General features: G+C 41.4%; 1 protein-coding gene across 5 annotated transcripts in view; it reads left to right on the top strand.

Annotated features, from left to right (window-relative positions):
- CSTPP1 (centriolar satellite-associated tubulin polyglutamylase complex regulator 1) overlaps positions 1-20,126 on the top strand; it is a 225,786-nt gene that overhangs the window by 152,473 nt on the left and 53,187 nt on the right. The window lies entirely within an intron of this gene.

The raw sequence follows: 20,126 nt of genomic DNA, 5'->3' as shown, positions 1-20,126 counted from the left end.
CTGTGCCTGGCCAAATTTTAGTAATATTTAATAGGCATACCTAAAATGTATAGTCTGTAAATACGAGTGATATGAAAAATTTGAATGGCAACCTAAAAATGATATTGTATGGTTTTCTTAAAGAGTTTTATATGTATATTTAAATATAGGTATCAATCATCTGAGAACTCATCAAAGTTTAACTGAATAATATACCAACTTGTCTTTCTGAGTGTCCTTTTCTCATTTCCATTTAAAAATGTGCCACAGCTAAGACTGACAGGCCCCAGTCTGCAGCAAAGATGGGGAAGACTTGCTAGTTCACACACCTGCCCTGAGGGCAAGGAGTAATTTTGGGGGGATGTAAACTAACAAACATAAAAGTATTATATCAGCAAAGGGGTCGATTAAGTAGAAGAGTCGATGTTGACAGTAAAATTTAGAAGCAATGATTAATATGGCTGAATCACTAGATAATCGAATTTCCTGTCTTTGTGTATACATTTATATGTATATATATATTTATATATGGGTCCATAATGCCCATCATTAGCCTCAAAGATTGTCTAATGTTCATCGGAAACAAAAACATAAGAACTCTCCCACCCGGGTGGACAGAGTAATTTACTGAGCCACTTTGGTAAGATAAGAACATTAGATTGAAGGTAATGTCACACCTTAAACTTGTTAATTTATTGGTGTTTTGATTTGCATTAAACATTAGACAGATCCTCATGCTAGCGGCTGCACATGGTAGAACTCTCCTTAGTGTCTCACCAAAATAGCAGTCAAACTTCTAAGATGTTCAAAACATAGTTACTAATTTGAAAGTAAGTAGAAATGGTTGCTGAGGAGCCAGTATTTACAGAGGTTATATGCATCATTGTAGGTGAGGCAGGAAGTCTCCTAAGATTTCACAGGGAGCCTCCTGACTTATCAGTGCATAAATCACCGTATTGATCAGGTCAGCAGTGACAGATAAAAAGTAGTGACGTGGGTTTCAACTGCTGCTAGCCTTAGCCACGCACTGACAGTTGTGATAAATGGTAACAGAAAACGGAGTTATTATAGATCCAAACAGCGAAGAGAAAATATATATTTAAAAACCAATATTTTAAGATAGGTAGTAATTTACTGTGTAGAGGACAAATAAATGGCTTTATACGTCTTTTTGTTCTTTTTTTGTCTGAACGGAGTTTCACTCTTGTTGCCCAAGCTGGAGTGCAATGGTGCGAGCTCAGCTCACCACAACCTCTGCCTCCCGGGTTCAAGCGATTCTCCTGCCTCAGCCTCCCAAGTAGCTGGGATTACAGGCATGTGCCACCACGCCCAGCTAATTTTTTGTGTGTTTTTAGTAGAGATGGGGTTTCTCCACGTTGGTCAGGCTGGTCTCGAACTCCCAACCTCAGGTGATCTGCCCGCCTTGGCCTCCCAAAGTGCTGGAATTACAGGCGTGAGCCACTGCACCTGGCATGTCTTTTTGTTCTTTAAGGGTATCTATTATGGTCCGAGAAAATGAGCAGTATGCACAATGTTGAACCAGAGTTGATAAACAAAAGGTAACTGATGTTCACTATCATCTTTTTTAGGAAGCCAAGTAAGTTTGTGATATAGTTTACAGATATTTCTATCAAATATTAAAATGTCTTAAGGTGGGAAAAAAAAACAGTTTTGACACTCAAGTAGGTTTTACGTATTAACGTATATAGAATGCACGTAGAAGAAAGGGTCAGAGAGGTCCCTGGAAATGCTGTGTACTGATTCAGCATCATGGGGGCTGCACAGCCTGCACTGTGAGTAATAATTATAATAATAGCTATCATTTAATGCGCATTTACCATGTGCCAGGAATTAGGTTAAATCTTTACATGAATTATAGTATTGAGCCCTTTTATCCACCCCTTGAGTAGGTATTATTATATCTATTTTAAAGATAAGGAAATTGAGGGCCGGGTGCAGAGGCTCACGCCTGTAATCCCAGCACTTTGGGAGGCCGAGGCAGGCAGATCACGAGGTCAGGAGATAGAGACCATCCTGGCTAACATGGTGAAAACCCGTCTCTACTAAAAATACAAAAAATTAGCGGGGCGTGGTGGCGGGCGGCGTGGTGGCGGGCGCCTGTGGTCCCAGCTACTCGGGAGGCTGAGGCAGGAGAATGGTGTGAACTCGGGAGGCGGAGCTTGCAGTGAGCCGAGATCGCGCCACTGCACTCCAGCCTGAGCGACAGAGCGAGACAGCGAGACTCCATCTCAAACAAAAAAGATAGGGAAATTGAGACATAGTGGTTAAAAATTTACCAAACATTGGCCAGGGGCGGTGGCTCACACCTGTAATCCCAGCACTTTGGGAGGCCGAGGCAGACGGATCATGAGGTCAGGAGATCAAGAACATCCTAGCTAACACAGTGAAACCCCATCTCTACTAAAAATACAGAAAAATTAGCTGGGCACATCCAGCTACTTGGGAGGCTGAGGCAGGAGAATCACCTGAACCCAGGAGGCAGAGGCTGCAGTGAGCCGAGATCACACCACTGCTCTCCAGCCTGGGTGACAGAGCGAGACTCCATCTCAAAAAAAAAAAAAAAAAAAAAAAAAAAATTTACCTAACATTGTTCATGTGGTTAAGTGGCAGAGCCCAGAATCAAAGTGAAGTCTGAGTACCTCCGTCCAGGTTTACTATCTCAGTCTATGTGTTTTATGGAAATGAGGTATGCCCTTTCTGAGAAGGAATGATGTTATTGTACCTCCTTATATATTTTCATTAAGAATGAGTGAGGATCTCCTCCTTTATTATTTATTCATGTGACCCTTTCTTTTCCCTCACCCTGTGGGAGGCTGAATAATGGCCCTAAAGATATTCAGGCCCTAATCCAGGATTATCCAGGTGAACCCTAAATGTAATCACAAGTGTCCTTTTAAGAGGGAGTCAGATAGAGATTTGATGACGGGAGAGGAAGAAGACCATATGACACCAGAAGTGGGTATGTTTGGAGCAGGGAAGTGACGTGACGTGGGGCCACAAGCCAAGGAATGAGGATAACCTCTAGAAACTGGAAAAAGATAGGAAACTGATTCTCCCCTAGAACCTCCAGGAGGAACCAGCCTGCTGACACCCTGATTTTAGTCCCATAAGACTCATTTTGGACTTCTGGCATCCAGAACTCTAAGAGAATAAATTTCTGTTGTTTTAAGCTACCAAATTATAGTAATATTTTATAGCAACCATAGGAATTGAATACATATCCCATATTACTGGCTTCAGGACTTATTTGTGTTATACTTTCTCCTTATATTTTTCCTACATTTTGTAATTGTTTATTACTTCCGGAATGCAACTGTAGAGTGTGTAAATAACATATTCGTAAAAGCATTGTTTCAGATGAAGTCTAAAAAAGAGGTATTTTATTTTAAAAGAATATCCAATCCTATGGCTATCCCATATCCCAGCCTTTCCAATGGCTGCAAAAGGGAAAATTATGGGACGAATGTTGTCAAGTGTATAATGAAAGGAAATCTTTTCAATATGAATGATCAATAAACTTGTAGAAAAATGTCCACCATAACGAGAGTCACACCAGTTAATCATAACCCACATCTCTGACTAGGAACGCAGTTAAGTTTCCCCCATTCCCACCACTCTTTATTTGGAGATTTGTTGAAACCTACAAGAGAATTATGAGAATAGTATGAAGTCACTTGTCTGCCCTTCACCAAATGCTAACTAATATGTCACCATATTTGTGAACAATAGATAGATAACTTGAAACTAAGTTATGGGAATCATGACATCTTACCCCTCACATCCCTCATCTCCTAAGAGTAAGGACTTTCTCCTCTTCTCCTGCATAACTCCAATGTCATTTGAGAAAATAGCACTAATTTTATAACATCACCTAACATCCAGTCCAGTGCAAATTACAATTTCCCCAATTGTTCCTAAACATTATTAATAGCTGTTTGTTTTCTGACCCAGCATCCAATCAGGGTTTACACATTGCACTTGGTAATGTCTCTTTGGTTTCTTTTAATCTGGAACAGACCCCTTACAATTTTGTTTTCATGATACTGACTTCTTTGTGTTTTCCTGACCCACCCGCACTAGAATGTAAATTTTACAGGAGCAGGAATTTTCGTCTCTTTGTTAATTGCCATGTCCTTAGCATTGAGAATGCTGCCTAGCACTTTGTAAATATTTGTTTAATAACTAGATGAATGAGTAAGTAATACAAGTATAATGCGTGTCATGAAAGGTGATTTAGAGGACGCCAAGGGGCCTGAGAATCTAATCTCTTGTTGTTTGTGTGTAACTCTTACCTCTGCATTACATGTATTGTGTTACACATATACGTGTTCCAGGCTTGAGCAAAGGGCTCATTTTACAAATCAGCGGGGAGATATAAGTGTAATAAATATAAATAAGAATTGAGTTTTAAAAAATACCTAAGTTGGTCAAGATTAAAAGGCATGATAGCAGGCACTTTAACAGCGAAACTGCAAGAGACTTAAGCTGAGTTTGGGCAACTGTGATGTGACTGGCAGGACGCTAAATTAGCTTTAGACTTAATACAATAAGGACAGAGGCCATAATGAAGAAGGTGATTGTCTTGCTCTATTTATTCCTTCTTTCATTCAACAAATATTTATCGAGTGCCTCCTGTGTGCCAAGCACTGTTTTGGTGCTGGATAGATAGAATTGAGCACAACAAAGTCTTCGGCCACATGGAGCTTACATTCCATGATGAACAAACAATACTTAAGTAAGTTTTTTGAGGGTAGGGGCTCCATGCTTTCACAAGAGAGGCAACATAGCGTAATGGTCAAGAGCACCGGTTTTTGAGCCAACAGACATAGGTTTGAGTCCCAGTTTGTATACTTTCTGCTGCTTGGTCTCGGGTAAGTTCCTTAAGCTCTCAGAGCCTGAGTTTCCCCAGTAGTAAGGTCATGGCAAATTAACAGTACAGCCTCATAGGTTGGGAAGGGACTTAAGCGAGGTAATGCATGAGAATTGTTTCACATGGTGCCTGGCACTTAATGCTTCTTGATAAATGTTAGTTGTTGTTTTCATCATTATTAACATTGACTAACTAAAACATGTCTTACTAGAAAAGAGATTTGAAACCAAATGATGAAGAACAGTTTAAGGAACCAGGGATGTTAAACTCATAGAAAAGTAAATGGAATACATGCTTACTGGTTTCAAATACTTGATGATGTAGCATGTGACCTGAGCTTACTTATTCTGTGTGGTCCCAGAAAACAGAATTAGGTCCAGCGGGTGGAAGTTACTGGGAAGACAGTTTTCACAATGTAAGAAGAAATGTTCTTAACAATTAGAATTATCTACAAATAGAAAGAGCTGCTTAGGAGGAAATGGATTTTCTGTCATTAGGGATAATAAAGCAGGTACTACACATGTGCTTTCCAATATGTAGCCACTAGCCTCCTATGGCTATTTAAATTTAAAGTAATTAAAATTAAATACAGTTATAAAAGCAGAGGATAAGATGGTGGTTTCCAGGGATTGGGGAGGGGAGAAACTGGGTATTGTTGTTCAATTGGTGTAAAGTTACAGTTATGCAAGATGAATCAATTTTAAAGATCTGCTCTACAGCATAATGCTTATAACTAACAAAATTAGGAACTTTAACAATTTATTAAGGGGGTAGATCTCATGTCAAGCATTCTTACCACACACACACACACACACACACACAGAGAGAGAGAGAGAGAGAGAGAAACTTTTGAGGATGTGGATATGCCTGTTATCTTGATGGTAGTGGTGATTTCACCGTTTTATGCATATATCCCAGCTCATCAAATTGTACATATTAAATATGTATAGTTTTTTGTATGTCAGTTAAACCTCAATAAAGCTAATTTTTAAGAAATTAAATACAAATACAATTCAGTTATTTAGTCACATTAGTCACATGTCGAAGTGCTCACAAGCCACATATGGCTGGTGGCTACTGCCATATTAGTGCAGAATAACAAACATTGCCATCATCACAGAAAGTTCTGTTGTATAGTGCTGTTCTGGACAATGACTGAACAAAGATGTTTAAGAAGAAATGGAGGCACAAGATGAGAAAGAAGAGCTGAATTAATTAGGTAACTTGTAAAGTCCATTCTAAGCCTCAGTTTTATAGATTATTAAAGGTTATCTTTTTTAGCCGTGTAATAATAGTAGAGAGATAGTCGTTTCATTTTGGAATAAAGGAAGAATTATTCTCATAGAAATAAAACTGTTGTATTATTTGGAGATATTTTTATTTTACTGATTTGACTTAAAAATTGCTTCTTTTCAGCTCATCACTCTAGTTAGAGAAATAAATTTCTGAGGGGAAATGGCCTAGCAATGGCATGGCCCAGGAGAAGTACAGTAATCGTTGCATCTTTTTCCTGAAAGAACTTTCCATGATTGTTTAGTTCAGCCTGAAGAGCCATTTGTGACACTTAAAAATCAATGAGGGGGAAAAACGGGACTGAGCTGGGCCAGTTTTCAAAGGACATGACGGGTGAGTCTTGTTTCAGTTGCTAGTATTAGAAAGGATTTCATTTATGAACTTTGTTCTCTTGTCCAACTCCAGTTCCTACAGGTTTCCTTTTTCCTTTGCTCTCCAGTCAAAAGGAAAAATACTCACATGATTATTAGAAATACTGGAGCAATAAATTGAGGGACTTGAAACACCCTTTTTTTCTTTCCCTTCAAAGCCTTAAATGATAGTTGCTTACAGGTCATTAAAAGCAGTCCTGCCAGGGTGTTATAATATATGTTTTAGCTTCCAATTGAAGGAAAATCTCTACCAAACTAACCTTTGAGTCATACAGAATTTTTTATTTTCTATTTTTGATGTCTTGGGTGTTCCAGCACTTTTTCATCACCTGCCATATACAAAATTCCCATATCTTATTTGAGCCAAAAATGAAGCCTGGTATCACCTCTAACAAGTACAAATTCCTAGCCCTTTTCAACTATGTTATTATTTGCCTATTTTATTTATTGCAGAACAGAGTGATGTCCTGGAGAAACAAATAACGCCGTAGAAGGGCAGTAGTGTTACGGACACTGAGAGTACCACTGCAAAACCTGATTTTTTTGCATTTTCGTGGCTTCAGTTTCAAGTAATTGTAGATGGACAGAGGCCAAGCTGTTTTCAATTTGACTCTTGGTTAAGCTGAAAAACTAACAACTAAGGGTACCCTAACTCCTGTTACAGAGATAGATACCTAAACAGGCCAGACTAACAAGAAACCAAATAGCCAGTCTGGGGTATGGCCAGAGAATCTGTAACTCTAATAAGCACACCAAGGGATTCTGGTGAACAGACTAATTTGGGGAACTGCTTAGGTCCACATTATTGTGTAAAGGAATGATGGAAGAACCTTTTTCTGAATTTTTAAAAATAAGACATCAATTTTTTTATTGTAGTAAAAGATATGTAACATAGAACTTACCATTTTCACCATTTTAAAATATAAAATTCAATGGTATTAAGTACAACCATCACCACACATTTCCAGAACTTTTTCATCATCCTAAACTGAAACTGTACCCATTAAACAATAACTCCTCATTCCCTGCTCCTTTCCCTCCCAGGCCCTGGTAACCTCTATAACACTTTCTGTCCCTCTGAATTTGCTTGTTCTAGGTCCCTCATATAAGGGAAGAGATAATTGATTTTTAACAGAAGCTTAATTGCTTTCTTGCCTGGAGGCATGGGTCTGAGTGAAGGGGAGCAAACATTAATTGGTGTCTTGACATGACAAGTCAAGGTCACATTCGGATTTACTGGATTTATCTCAAGCAATAGAAAACTGTGTTTTTAAACTTTGGTTCCATGGAATCATACAGACTCCTTGTATTCTAATTATTTTTATCATGACCTGTGTGTTCACCTATGAAATTCATTCATTTGAAATTGTTACTGACTAGTTGGTGATATTCAATCTGATTTTCTCATAAAAATTAATAAGTATGTTTCTGAAAATCTCCTCTCAATTATGTCATTCTAAACAATTTCTGCAATATTAAGGCCCAGCAGAAAAAAAAAAAAAGTTACTATCAAAATGTTTCCAAAGTTCAAAAGCAGAAGAATTAGCACTTTTTAGTTTCTTTTTATAAAATGCATCTACTTCAAGCCATAGCAAATTTGAAGTTTCAGATCCTCTGTCCACAAGATTGAGTACTTGACGATAGCCCTTTTGGCTCCTTCCAGATCTCCTAATAAAGCAGGGAGCTCCTTCAGTATCCAGCATACTACTCTGGGGAGAAGGCCTCTTCATCTTGTCTAGAGCAGGGCTTCAGATATCTGTGCCAGAGGCTCAGGAAGCACCTACCACTTGGAATGTAGAACAAAAGAAATGATTGTTTTCTTTTTTCTTTTCTTTTTTTTTTTTTTTTTTTGGAGATGGAGTTTCGCTCTATTGCCCAGGGTGGAGTGCAGTGGCGGGATCTCGGCACACTGCAGCCTCTGCCTCTTGGGTTCAAGCGATTCTCCTGCCTCGGCCTCCTGAGTAGCTGGGATTACAGGTGCCTGCTACCACAGCTAATTTTTGTATTTTTAGTAGAGATGAGGTTTCGCCATATTGGCCAGGCTGGTCTCTAACTCCTGACCTCAGGTGATCTGCCCGCCTCGGCTTGTTTTGTTCATTTTAAACAATTTTCCATAAATTTATAAAGCCATTCTCCATGACATGCTTACCACCTTCACGGTCTGTGTAAATCTGATCCATCAGTAATATAGTACGGCAGCATCTAATTATGTGTTTTGTGAAAAGCTATGGAACAAAAAGTACCACCTGTTACTTAACTCTCTAATTGTAAAATTGTGTTTTATTTCTGTGCCCTGAGGTTGGACCACAGTATTGTGATAAACCATGGGACTGATGGGTCTTGCTACCCATTCCTGTTCTCCATTAAAAAAAAAAAAGTAATCAGATTTCTTCTAACTCTCAAACCTCTAAAAGCTCTTCTGAAAACTTAGATCTAACTGTTTAAGGTTGACCCCTGGATTCTATAACCCTCTCTGTCACAAATCTGCTTTGTAACTTTGAGCGAATTATTTATCTTAAACACTTAACTTTCCATACAGCTATTCATTGAGCATAAAACCTAGATAATGATACCACCTCTGGAAAAAAGGATTCATGACTCAGTGGGTCTGTTTCCCTACTTAAATCTGGAAGGGAAAATGCCTTCTTACTCTTCCTTCTGAATTTTCCCATTTAGTCCCTGGCACAAATGAAGACTCACTCTTCTTGGCAGCATCCATGGCTGCTAAGAGGAACTTTGCCCCACTGCCTTTGATGTGGTGAAACAAAGCCTTTACCAGAGTGGTTGGACGATCTGGCACCCTGGAGACTCCAAGGGGCCCCCACCCACAACCTCTTTGGGAAGTTCTTTTCCTAAAGTTGTGTTCAGATTTATACCAATATGCAGAGGAGACATCTTTCTTATAAAAGCTTGCTTTTCCTCTCAAAGCTGTGAAGAAGCTAGTGAAGGGGAAGTTGAACTGGGTATAATATTGACAAATGTTTTGAGCACTTCAGATAAAAATGTTTGATAAGTGCAGTCCTGTTTGTATTGCCTTATTACACTGCTCATTGGAGAAAGTGTTTTCTTTGGTCACCTGCCAATGAAAAAGATTAGCCTTTTCCTGTATTTAGGATTGTTTCTTTGACTAGTTATGTTGGTAGAACAAGATAGACAAATGCTGCTGAAATTAGCAAATCGGTATTGGAACACAGTGATACTCATTTCTCCTCACTGCCCTTTCCAATTCATTGACAGTTGCCGCAAGCAGTATGAATGGGTTTTTTATGGGACTCTCTTTCTCTCCTTACCTATTCCAATTTGTATTTTCACTTTAGTTCCCTTGCTCTGATGTTCAAGACTTTAAAGGATTTGCCACTGCCCCCCACACAATGCTTTCCTATTTTATAGGATCCAATAAGAAACATGTTTTCATTTAAACGCCTCTTCTGTAACATGAGTCACCTTTTAGATTTCTATACCTTGTATCTTCTAGTTTCTATTTTAGTACAGAAAAATTACAGTTTCATCTTCTTTGAGGCAAGATATGAAGATTTTTTTTTTGCCCTCCCTCAAATTTATTCCCTGTTTACAGCAAAGGAAGCCACTGGCTGCTTTTCTAACATTTCTCTATCAGAAGCTAGTTGAGCTAAATGTATATACTTTTATATTCCCCTTAATATGTTTAGATTGATCTGGGATACATCTTTTGGCTCTGGACATTGTGAAACAAAGTTAAGCCCTTTAACCCATCATCAGCCTACATCTATCTCTTCAAACAAGAAGGAAATGAACTTCCATTGCTGTAGGAAGAACTTATGTCACACATAAGGGCAAATTTGTTAGCAATAATGTTATTCAAGCCGGGTGTGGTGGCGCATGCCTGTAATCCCAGCACTTTGGGAGGCCGAGGCAGTGGATTGCTTGAGACAAGGAGTTCGAGACCAGCCTGGCCAACATGGCAAAACCCTATTTCTACTAAAAATACAAAAATTAGCCTGGCATGGTGGCATATGCCTGTAGTCCCAGCTGCTTGGGAGGCTGAGGCACAAGAATCACTTAAACCCAGAGGCGGATGTTGCAGTGAGCCGAGATTGTGCCACTGTACTCCAGCCTGGGTGACAGAGGGAGACCCTGTCTCAAAAAACAAACAGAAGAGATAGTGTTATTCAGTACTGGGTTCCTAAGCAGTATTACAGTATAACCTTCTCTGAAATTCTTTGCTTTTGTTTTTAATAAAATAGATTCTCATAAGGAATGGATTATGAGACCTTCTTGACAGCATAAGTTATTTCTTGAAGTCACTCTTTAGAATAAATAAGTTGTATTTTATTCTGAGGGAATTTTTTTTTTTTTTTAGAGTCTCGCTCTGTCACCCAGGTTGGAGTGCAGTGGGGTAATCTTGGCTCGCTGCAACCTCCACCTTCTGGGTTCAAGCAATTCTCTTACCTCAGCCTTCTGAATAGCTGGGATTACAGGTGCCTGCCACCACACCGGCTAATTTTTTTTTTTTTTTTTTTTAGTAGAGATGGTGTTTCACCATGTTGGTTAGGCTGGTCTTGAACTCCTGAACTCAGGCGATCCGCCCACCTCAGCCTCTATTCTAAGGGAATTTTAACATTGATTTAATTGAGAGAATTAAAAGAGCCTGAGGATAGTTTACAGAGAAGAGCCCTTTTAGGTAGTATTTTTTATTTGACTTGCCAACCTCTAATTCTCACTCACTTATGGTGAGTTTCAAGTATGGATAGTTTTAAGATGTGGTTAGTTCCCATGACTACAAAATAAAATATGAATTTCCCATGTTACTTGAAGACTGTTTGTGGGAGGTCTTCATTTAGGTCTTTGCATCTTCTCAGGAGCATATCATAGTTTAATAGCCTCTCATCTGAACCCTGCAAAGATAGTGATATTCATCTTAGGAAAAAAAAAAAAACTTGCATACCTCCCTATACAGCATTCTTTGCTGCCACCTAAAGCCATTTGCTCATGAAACAGTAACCTTTAGAACAATAGCCCAAGTTCTCTTCCTATCAGTCAATTCTTAAGACTCTGTTAGCACCTTTCTTTGCTTTTGTCCTGTCAGATGGAGAGAAGGGGTTGGCAGAAGCAAAACAGCCTTTATAAATTTTTCTTAGAGGTCCATGATCCTAGATTAAAGTAGGAATCAGAAGACATCAGGTCTAGAAATCGTCAGAGTGGCCTTTTTTGACAGAGAAGATATTTATATGAAGAAACATGAGTGCCAGTGACCTAAATTAAGCTATCTAACCTCTCAATATCATCATTTCTCTGCTTGTAAAAGCGGAATAGTGACACCAATCACTACCGTCCTCTGGAGTTTGAGAGATACTTAATGAAATAATGAACTAGGCCGGGCGCTGTGGCTCACGCCTGTAATCCCAGCACTTTGGGAGGCCGAGGCGGGCGGATCACGAGGTCAGGAGATCGAGACCATCCTGGCTAACATGGTGAAACCCCGTCTCTACTAAAAATACAAAAAATTAGCCGGGCGAGGTGGCGGGCGCCTGTAGTCCCAGCTACTCGGGAGTCTGAGGCAGGAGAATGGCGTGAATCCGGGAGGTGGAGCTTGCAGTGAGCCGAGATCGTGCCACTGCACTCCAGCCTGGGCGACAGAGCCAGACTCCGTCTCAAAAAAAAAAAAAAAAAAAAAGAAATAATGAACTTAGTGCTCCTCTTACAAGGGAATATATTGTTGACTTTTAAGAGAATGATTTGGGGGTCCCTAAGGGGCTTGACAATCTATTACCTCTCTGGCACTCAAATAGGATTATTGTAAAAAGCTAATCTACTGCCAAAAATAAGCCATTTATTCTGTGGATAGATCAGGTCCAGTGTGAAAAAAAAGGATTTTGATCTCTTTTTTGGAATAGCTATTACTAACTAGATAGGCACAAAGATGTCTTTTTTTTCTTTCTTTCTTTAAAAAAAAAAATTAGAACAGAAGTGTAATTGTGTTTGATGGTTCACTTTGGGAGAATGTTAGGTTCAATCCTGGAACACAGTAAATCAGATGATATACTTCTTTTAAAAAGCCTCTAGACTCCAGCCTGGGCGACAGAGCAAGACTCCGTCTCAAAAAAAAAAAAAAAAAAAAAAAGCCTCTAGAACATGCCTTCCCAAGTGAGGCAATATTGCCTCCAAGGGGGCAAAGATTGGTTCTCTGGGAGGCAAAAAAAAATTACATATTATAATGGTTTGTGGCCCTCAAAAAATATATAGATAGATAATATGTTCATGATATCAAAATTTCATGGGGAGTGGACAAATAGAAAAAAGGTCTAAAAAGCTAGGGGCTGATAATGAAAAAAAGACTCAGACACATTTCTCAAGTCTAGAATGTGCATATAACTATCAATTACTCTTTCAGCTGTGTTTGTCCCTAAGCATGGGCAAGCTGCACATTGTCAGGTCGAAACAGCTTGCTATTGATTATTCCTTCAGTCTGAGAGGAACTGAGTTCATAGAAAACTTGAACGAAATGCAATTTGTACCCTAAGGGGTAATGATTTCAGACAAACAAACGTAACAAACATCTACTTGTTAGAACCAATACTTTGCACTTTAAAATGTGGTTAAGCCTTTTAGGTAAGAGGTTTCTTTTTTCTCTTGCCTCTTTAGCCTTACAGAAAGGCACATCGAGGGTAGGAATGATCTTCAAAGTGCCTCACAGAAAAAAAAAAAAAAAAAAAAAGCCAGATTGGGAGAAAGGAGAGGGTGTGGCCCCAAAGGCAGGAAGGGAATAATTGACTAAATAGTAATGTGAAGTGTACAGCATCGGCAGGGTGCAGTGGCTCATGCCTATAATCCCAGCACTTTGGGAGGCCAAGGTGGGAGGATCGCTTGAGCCCTGGAGTTCAAGACCAACCTGGGCAATATAGTGAGACCTCGTCTCTAAAAAAAATACAAAAAAATTATCTTGGTGTAGTGGCACACACCTGTAGTTCCAGCTACTCAGGAGGCTGAGGTGGGAGGATTGCTTGAGCCTGGGAGGTGGGGGTTGCAGTGAGCTGAGATCACGCCACTGCACTCTGGCCTGGGCAACAAAGCAAGACCCTGTCTCAAAAAAAAAAAAAAATGTACAGCATCAAAGTCAAGGAAATTGATGGGAATTGACACTGAAGTACTTAAGAAATTTTAAGTTTGCTATTGCTGCTGGTATTAATAAACTTTCATATATCCAACATATTTTTCCTTCCACATTTCTCGTATGGCTTATTAGTTCTTTCAAACACTCAGAATGGATGGAATGACCCAAAATTGACTTGCTACATACTGGGGAATTTGGAAGAGACCTGTGTTTTGCTTAGCAGCCCTGAAACAATAGAATGGCCTTTTTTTTTTTTTTTGAGACAAGGTCTCACTTTTGCCCAGGCTGGAGTGAAGTGGTGCTATCTCAGCTCACTGTAACCTCCGCCTCCTGAGTTCACGCAATTCTTGTGCTTCAGCCTCCCGAGTAGCTGGGACCACAGGTATGTGTCACCACGCCCTGCTAACTTTTTTTTTTTAATTAATGGGGTCTCACTATGTTGCCCAGGATCTAGAACTGCTGAGCTCAAGTGATCCTCCCTCCTTGGCCTCCCAAAGTGCTGGGATTACAGGCATGAGCGACTGTGCCTGGTAATGGCCATATTTAAAGATATATTTTTTCCTCAGTCTCTGACTCTTCCTTGCTTAATCATCCTATTCTTTAGTATACAAACCTATAACTTTGAGGAAAGAGAATCAGAGATTATTTCTCCCTACTTACCCATTTCACCGTGCGACAATGAGCACTCTTTCTCCAAGCCAAGCATTTGATAAGCATTCGTTGCTATGGGCATTTTACTGCCTTGAAACCACCCCAATTCCCTGCCTGTTGATTTCTTAAGATCACAGAAGAAAGTGGAATGAATCCTAGAGAGGCCTTCAAGCTCCCCGACACCCATGGGGCCCACTCATCTCCACCCCCCCACTCCAATTCCAAAATCTAACACATTCTCCTTTTCTTAGTTCCTCAGTTCCCCGCCCTTCGCTTCTCTTTGTTAGCCACTGGGTGGGTGTAACCAAACCTCAGTCACACCGTGGCCCCAGCAGCTGGGCTTCTCTCTCCCCCATTACATTGCAGACATTCTTTTCACATCATTTTGTCCTCTCTGCTGCATTCCCTACATTTGGCTTCATTCCCTCTGTGCAAAACAAACTTCTGTTTCAAGGGACAGCAGTTTGCCAAGGAGATGCTGGCAGAGAGGGTCCAGTTCTCTCCTTTCTATCTGAAGAGCCCAGTGTCATTCATTAGCATATGAGAAGAATGGTTGTAAATAAACATCAAATGAGGTTAACGAGCTGCAGCTCATCAATATTAATGAAGTCCACCTCACGGCCTTGGTATGAGGTACCAGTGGCTCTAATCACAAGAAGCAGTTTCATAAGGGCCCAGTTACAGGGCAGGAAGGGTTAGATCCAGCGTGTTGAAATGTTTGTCATTTTATGACCCCAGGAATGCTGCAGGGTAAGGCGGTCTGATACCAGATCTGTGCTCGCAAGCCCCTCTTGTGTTCAGATTACATCTGTTTGTCTCAACAGGTGGAAGCCTAGGAAAAGGCTATATCTGCTAAGCCAGAATCTGGGGTGGGAGTACTCCAGGTCAACCTGCAGTTCCCAAATCAAAATGAAGTTCCAGAGTACCAGGGTTTGATCTCTCATTGCCCTTCCATCAGTTACCCCAGAGAACGCAAACACTTGTTTCCAGTGTAGTGAAGGATGGTTTGAGGATCTTATAAGCCCAGTTTGGTAAGGAATGAAGAAACTCCCATTTCATGTAGCTCATGTGCCTGCCAGCCACCAGGTAAGTCCCTGTGCCTATTATTCAGAGGATTCAAAGAGTAACAAGGACCAGTCATGGTGGCTCATGCCTGTAATCCCTACACTTTGGGAAGCAGATGTGAGGGGATCACTTAAGGTGAGGAGTTTCAGACTAGCCTGGGCAATATAGGGAGACCTCTCTCAAAAACAATAAATAAATACAAATTTTAAAAGTAGTTGGGCGTGGTAGCCTGTATTCCCAGCTGCTCAGGAGGCTGAGGTGGGAGGATCACCTGAGCCTAGGAGTTTGAGACCACGGTGAGCCATGATCATACCACTGTGCTCCAGCCTGGGCAACAGACTGAGACTCTGTCTCTGAAAGAAAAGTTTTTTTTAATTAAAAGAAACAGTAAGTACAGCTATCATTTATTGAACACTTACTGTGTCCTAGGCATGGTACTAAACATTTTTGTTATATAATCCTCACAATAATCCCATGAAGGTATTCCCATTTTACAGATGAGGAAGGTGAAACACTGATTTGATGTCGTGGGTCTAAGATCACACATCAGCAAGTGGCAGAAGAGGAGCTGAGATTTCCATCTGTCTAACTGCAGAGCCCACGCTCTTACTTCCTGCCCTCTGTGGTGTCATCTCAGAACCAAGCACACAAAATGCAAGCTTTTGTGCTGCTCCTTCTCGTCAAAGATGTGTGTCCTTCTCCAGTTTCAAGGGACTAAACACAAAGTAGTTCCCTGGAAGTAGAATCAGAAGGCTTTAGAATTAATTTTTTTAAGTCAAAGTGCCTCTTTGAAATTATTTTTAGAAAGGAAACTTTCATTAAATATGTTTTCCTGCCGGGCGCGGTGGCTCACGCTTGTAATCCCAGCACTTTGGGAGGCCGAGGCGGACGGATCACGAGGTCAGGAGATCGAGACCACAGTGAAACCCCGTCACTACTAAAAGTACAAAAAATTAGCCGGGCGTGGTGGCGGGCACCTGTAGTCCCAGCTACTTGGAGAGGCTGAGGCAGGAGAATGGCGTGAACCCGGGAGGCGGAGCTTGCAGTGAGCCGAGATCGCGCCACTGCACTCCAGCCTGGGCGACAGAGCAAGACTCCGTCTCAAAAAATATATATATGTTTTCCTTGATATATAAATTTGGGGTCAGTGGGATTAGGCTTTGAGAATATGTGTGTGTATGCATGACCCAGTCTGTGCTGATAGCCGTGATACTGATTTATCCACCTTGTCACACTAGTTCCTTTTATGATTAAGAACACACCTTGCATGAGGTCAGTGACCATAGAACACAGGGAAACCGCTCCCACGGCTGATTTGAGCCTATGATCTTAGCCTCAATTACATTGTTTCAGCAACTGAACGCCTGGTTTATTACTTAAAGTACTATCATTGTACTTTGTCTTAGGGGTGGGAAAGAGAACCGATCAAATTGTTATCACAAAAGCTACACCTGATTGTTTGTAAAGGACTTCTAGTGAAAGGACGAAAGTGAAACAGCTACTTCTCTTTCTTCTATTTTTCTCCTTGAAAATTGAGGGACCTAGGCCAAGACAGGCAGATCACTTGAGGCCAGGAGTTCAAGACCTGCCTGGCTAACATGGCAAAACCCCGTCTCCACTAAAAATACAAAAATTAGCCAGGCGTGGTAACACGTGCCTGTAGTCCCAGGTACATGGAAAGCTGAGACACGAAAATTGCTTGAACCCAGGAGGGAGAGGTTGCAGTGAGCCAAGATCACACCACTGCACTCCAGCTTGGGTGATAGAGCAAGACCTTATCTCAAAAAAAAAAAAAAAAAAAGAAAAGAAAGGAACAAGAAAGAAAGAAAGAAAACTCAGGGACCTTACTTGGTAATTTTTACCTAGGCAAAATGCCCAGGAATGTTTCCACAGAATGGCAGCCAAAGCCCACCCATGCAGGAGCCCTTCCTGCCACCAAGGTAACTAAGACTAGGAAGCAATTGAAACTGGGCCTTCCTTTCCCAGGCCTGTGGCTGTCAACTTGGCTCAGAAAAAGGCAGACTGATGACTTTGTCTCCTTACCCACTCACACTACCACACAGTTCTCATTTGAGCCTGGTCACATGGCTGTGCCTTCTTATGGCCAAACAAGGATATGCTGTTTCCTGTTCTTTGCACCCTGGGTTTGGCCTGAGCATCCTTAGATGAAACCATCAGGACCCCCAAACCTTGAAGCTTTTCCAGGGGCAAATTGCATGCAGGGGAAGGAGGGGCTGAGCTGTGTAGTGGAGCAGTGGCTGGTGTGCAGTCGGGATGTTTGCAAGAGCCAAGGGGTTAGTTCATTGCTGCTTTGTATACTGAGGCACACCAGAAAACTCAGATTAATAGGCTGTTTATTCTTCAGCATGTTCCTTGAATCAAAGGCTCTGGATGGTATTATTAAAGAGTGTTTGTGAGAGCGCCCTGGAACACTCCTCCTGGGCTCCGCTCACTGAAGAGGAACGATTGAGTCCTTTCATTTCCTGGGCAGCATCCCTCTCACTCATTGCTCACTGTAGTATAAAGGTCTGCAGAACCTTTGTTAGAAACAGGATCTTTTGTTCTGTCCTTATGAGGTCCCATTACCTACAGCACCTTGATCTGTTGGAGTCTAATTATTTAATGTTCTTGTCTTTTGAGCTACCTGAACCTAATGAAGGCAGTCCACTCTATTTCAGGGAGTTGTTTTGTTCTGGTTTTTTGCCTCTGTTTGGCACCAGTTTCCTGTTTGGACAGTATTGTCTTTTTTTTTTTTTTCCTTGGTTTTTTTTCAAGGAGTTTGTCCCGGAGGGAAGGAGACATCCACCTGAACCCTACTCTGTGAAGCAAATGAATACGTTTTTTCTATTAGAAGATTCTCCTAAAATGTCCTGAAGTTTGTTCATACCTGGGAATTGAAGCACATAGAATTAAGGAAGAATTACTTCCTCCACCTCCACCCCCTGCAGTAGAGATTTACACTGGAGAAGGTGGCAAAAAAAATTAGGAGGGAAACTGCTCGGTACAATTCCCCCCAGTTCCCTTGGGGCAGCAGCGTGCTGCACATGAGGGATCACTGTACCTTGTTCACCTCGCAGTGATACTTCTCTGTGGCCAGGCAAATACTGTAGTCCAGGCCTTCCACAACTTCTGCATGTGTGCCTGCGCGCGCACACACAGCCGCTCAAAACCATACCCGTCCTGGGCATCCCCTTAATACTGAGGCATCCAGTATATTGCAAAGATACTCATCACTATACACAGTGCAAATACTCAGCACTCGTTTATAGCAAACCCAGTACGAATAATTAGCAATAGTTTGGGATCTGGCACAACCCTTAATTACCATAGCCAGAGGCCAGAAAATGAAATCAGGGTCATATATCTGAGGTTAGAACTCTAGAATCTATCTGGCATCCTATAGCCCAAAGCACCACAGGGAGGTACACCTTGGAGCAATGGGAGCACTGTCATCCAGAAGACACCGTCCCCTCACTTTCCTCCAAAACTAGCACAGCTGTTTGCATGAGGGCTATCTGCTGTATATACAGTGAGACTAAGATATATACACACCCTGGCGCTTCGCCTGATTTCTTCTGTGAAGTCCATCTGTTTATCCAGTTCCAGATCCCAAAAGGCAGTCACCAAAAACTAAATAGTGAGAAGGGACAGGCTTTTTTTTCCTTCTTTTTTTGATAAACGTTACCGTGAACAAAACAGATTTTGCAAACACATTCCATCTAGTAAATCTTACCTCACAGCTGTGTGAGAAGGGCTTGGAGGAGAGAAGGATGGGGAGCAGGAGGGTCTCAGGACTTGACTGGAGAATTAGAAAGTTCAGAAACCCACAAGGGTGGGACAGTTCAGTACTATCTACTTTTTTTTTTTTTTTTTTTGAGATGGAGTCTCACTGTGTTGCCCAGGCTGGAGTACAGTGGCATGATCTCGGCTCACTACAACCTCGGCCTCTTGGGTTCACGCGAGTCTCCTACCTCAGCCTCCTGAGTAACTGGGATTACAGGGACTGGCCACCATGCCTGACTAATTTTTGTATTTTTAGTAGAGACAGGGTTTCACCATGTTGGCCAGGCTGGTCTTGAACTCCTGACCTCAAGTGATTCGCCCACCTCACCCTCCCAAAGTGCTGGGATTACAGGCATGAGCCACCGCCCCCAGCCTATCTACTTCTTATAGGGTGATAATTGGCCTTTTCCCTTCATTCTAGCCCCTCATCCTAAACCTGGGATCTGTGATGGGCTCACCAAAGATAAAGATCTGGCTGCAGACTTTGGCTTCTTTCACTGAAAAGCTGATCTAGCCAGACTTTATCTTCAAAGGACAGGCCCTGCCCTTCTGATGTTCCCTGAGCCTCTCCCACTGAGCCTACTATCGTCCACTGCAGCCATGATGCTCTCTGCATTCAGACAATGGTGCGTTGTCCCAGAACACCGTATCTGGCCTGTCTCTGCTTCACGTCTACCCCTTTGGCTAGGAAAATGAGGGACAGAGCTCACATCAATAACTTGGATTCTGAAGGCCGAGGACAAGCAGAAGAAATTGACCTTTTGCCTCAGAGGCGGCTGGATGTTTGTGTGTCTCTCTTCGATGTCAAATTGGCTCACTGAACCACTCAAGAGTTGTTTTTTAAAAATGTTCTGCTCACTCCTCATTTGCGGGTCAGATGCTTTGGATAATCCAGTGGAATTCTCTCTGCTTCACTGCTGGTTGCTGCCAGACACAGAGTGCTAAATCCTGTCAGTCGGTGACTTGAAATGATGATGTGTGAAACAGTGCTGCGATTTGGACA

Source organism: Symphalangus syndactylus, chromosome 6 (genome assembly GCF_028878055.3).
Source record: "Symphalangus syndactylus isolate Jambi chromosome 6, NHGRI_mSymSyn1-v2.1_pri, whole genome shotgun sequence".
NCBI classification, from domain to species: domain Eukaryota; kingdom Metazoa; phylum Chordata; class Mammalia; order Primates; family Hylobatidae; genus Symphalangus; species Symphalangus syndactylus.
This window is presented reverse-complemented; position numbering and strand designations above follow the sequence as displayed.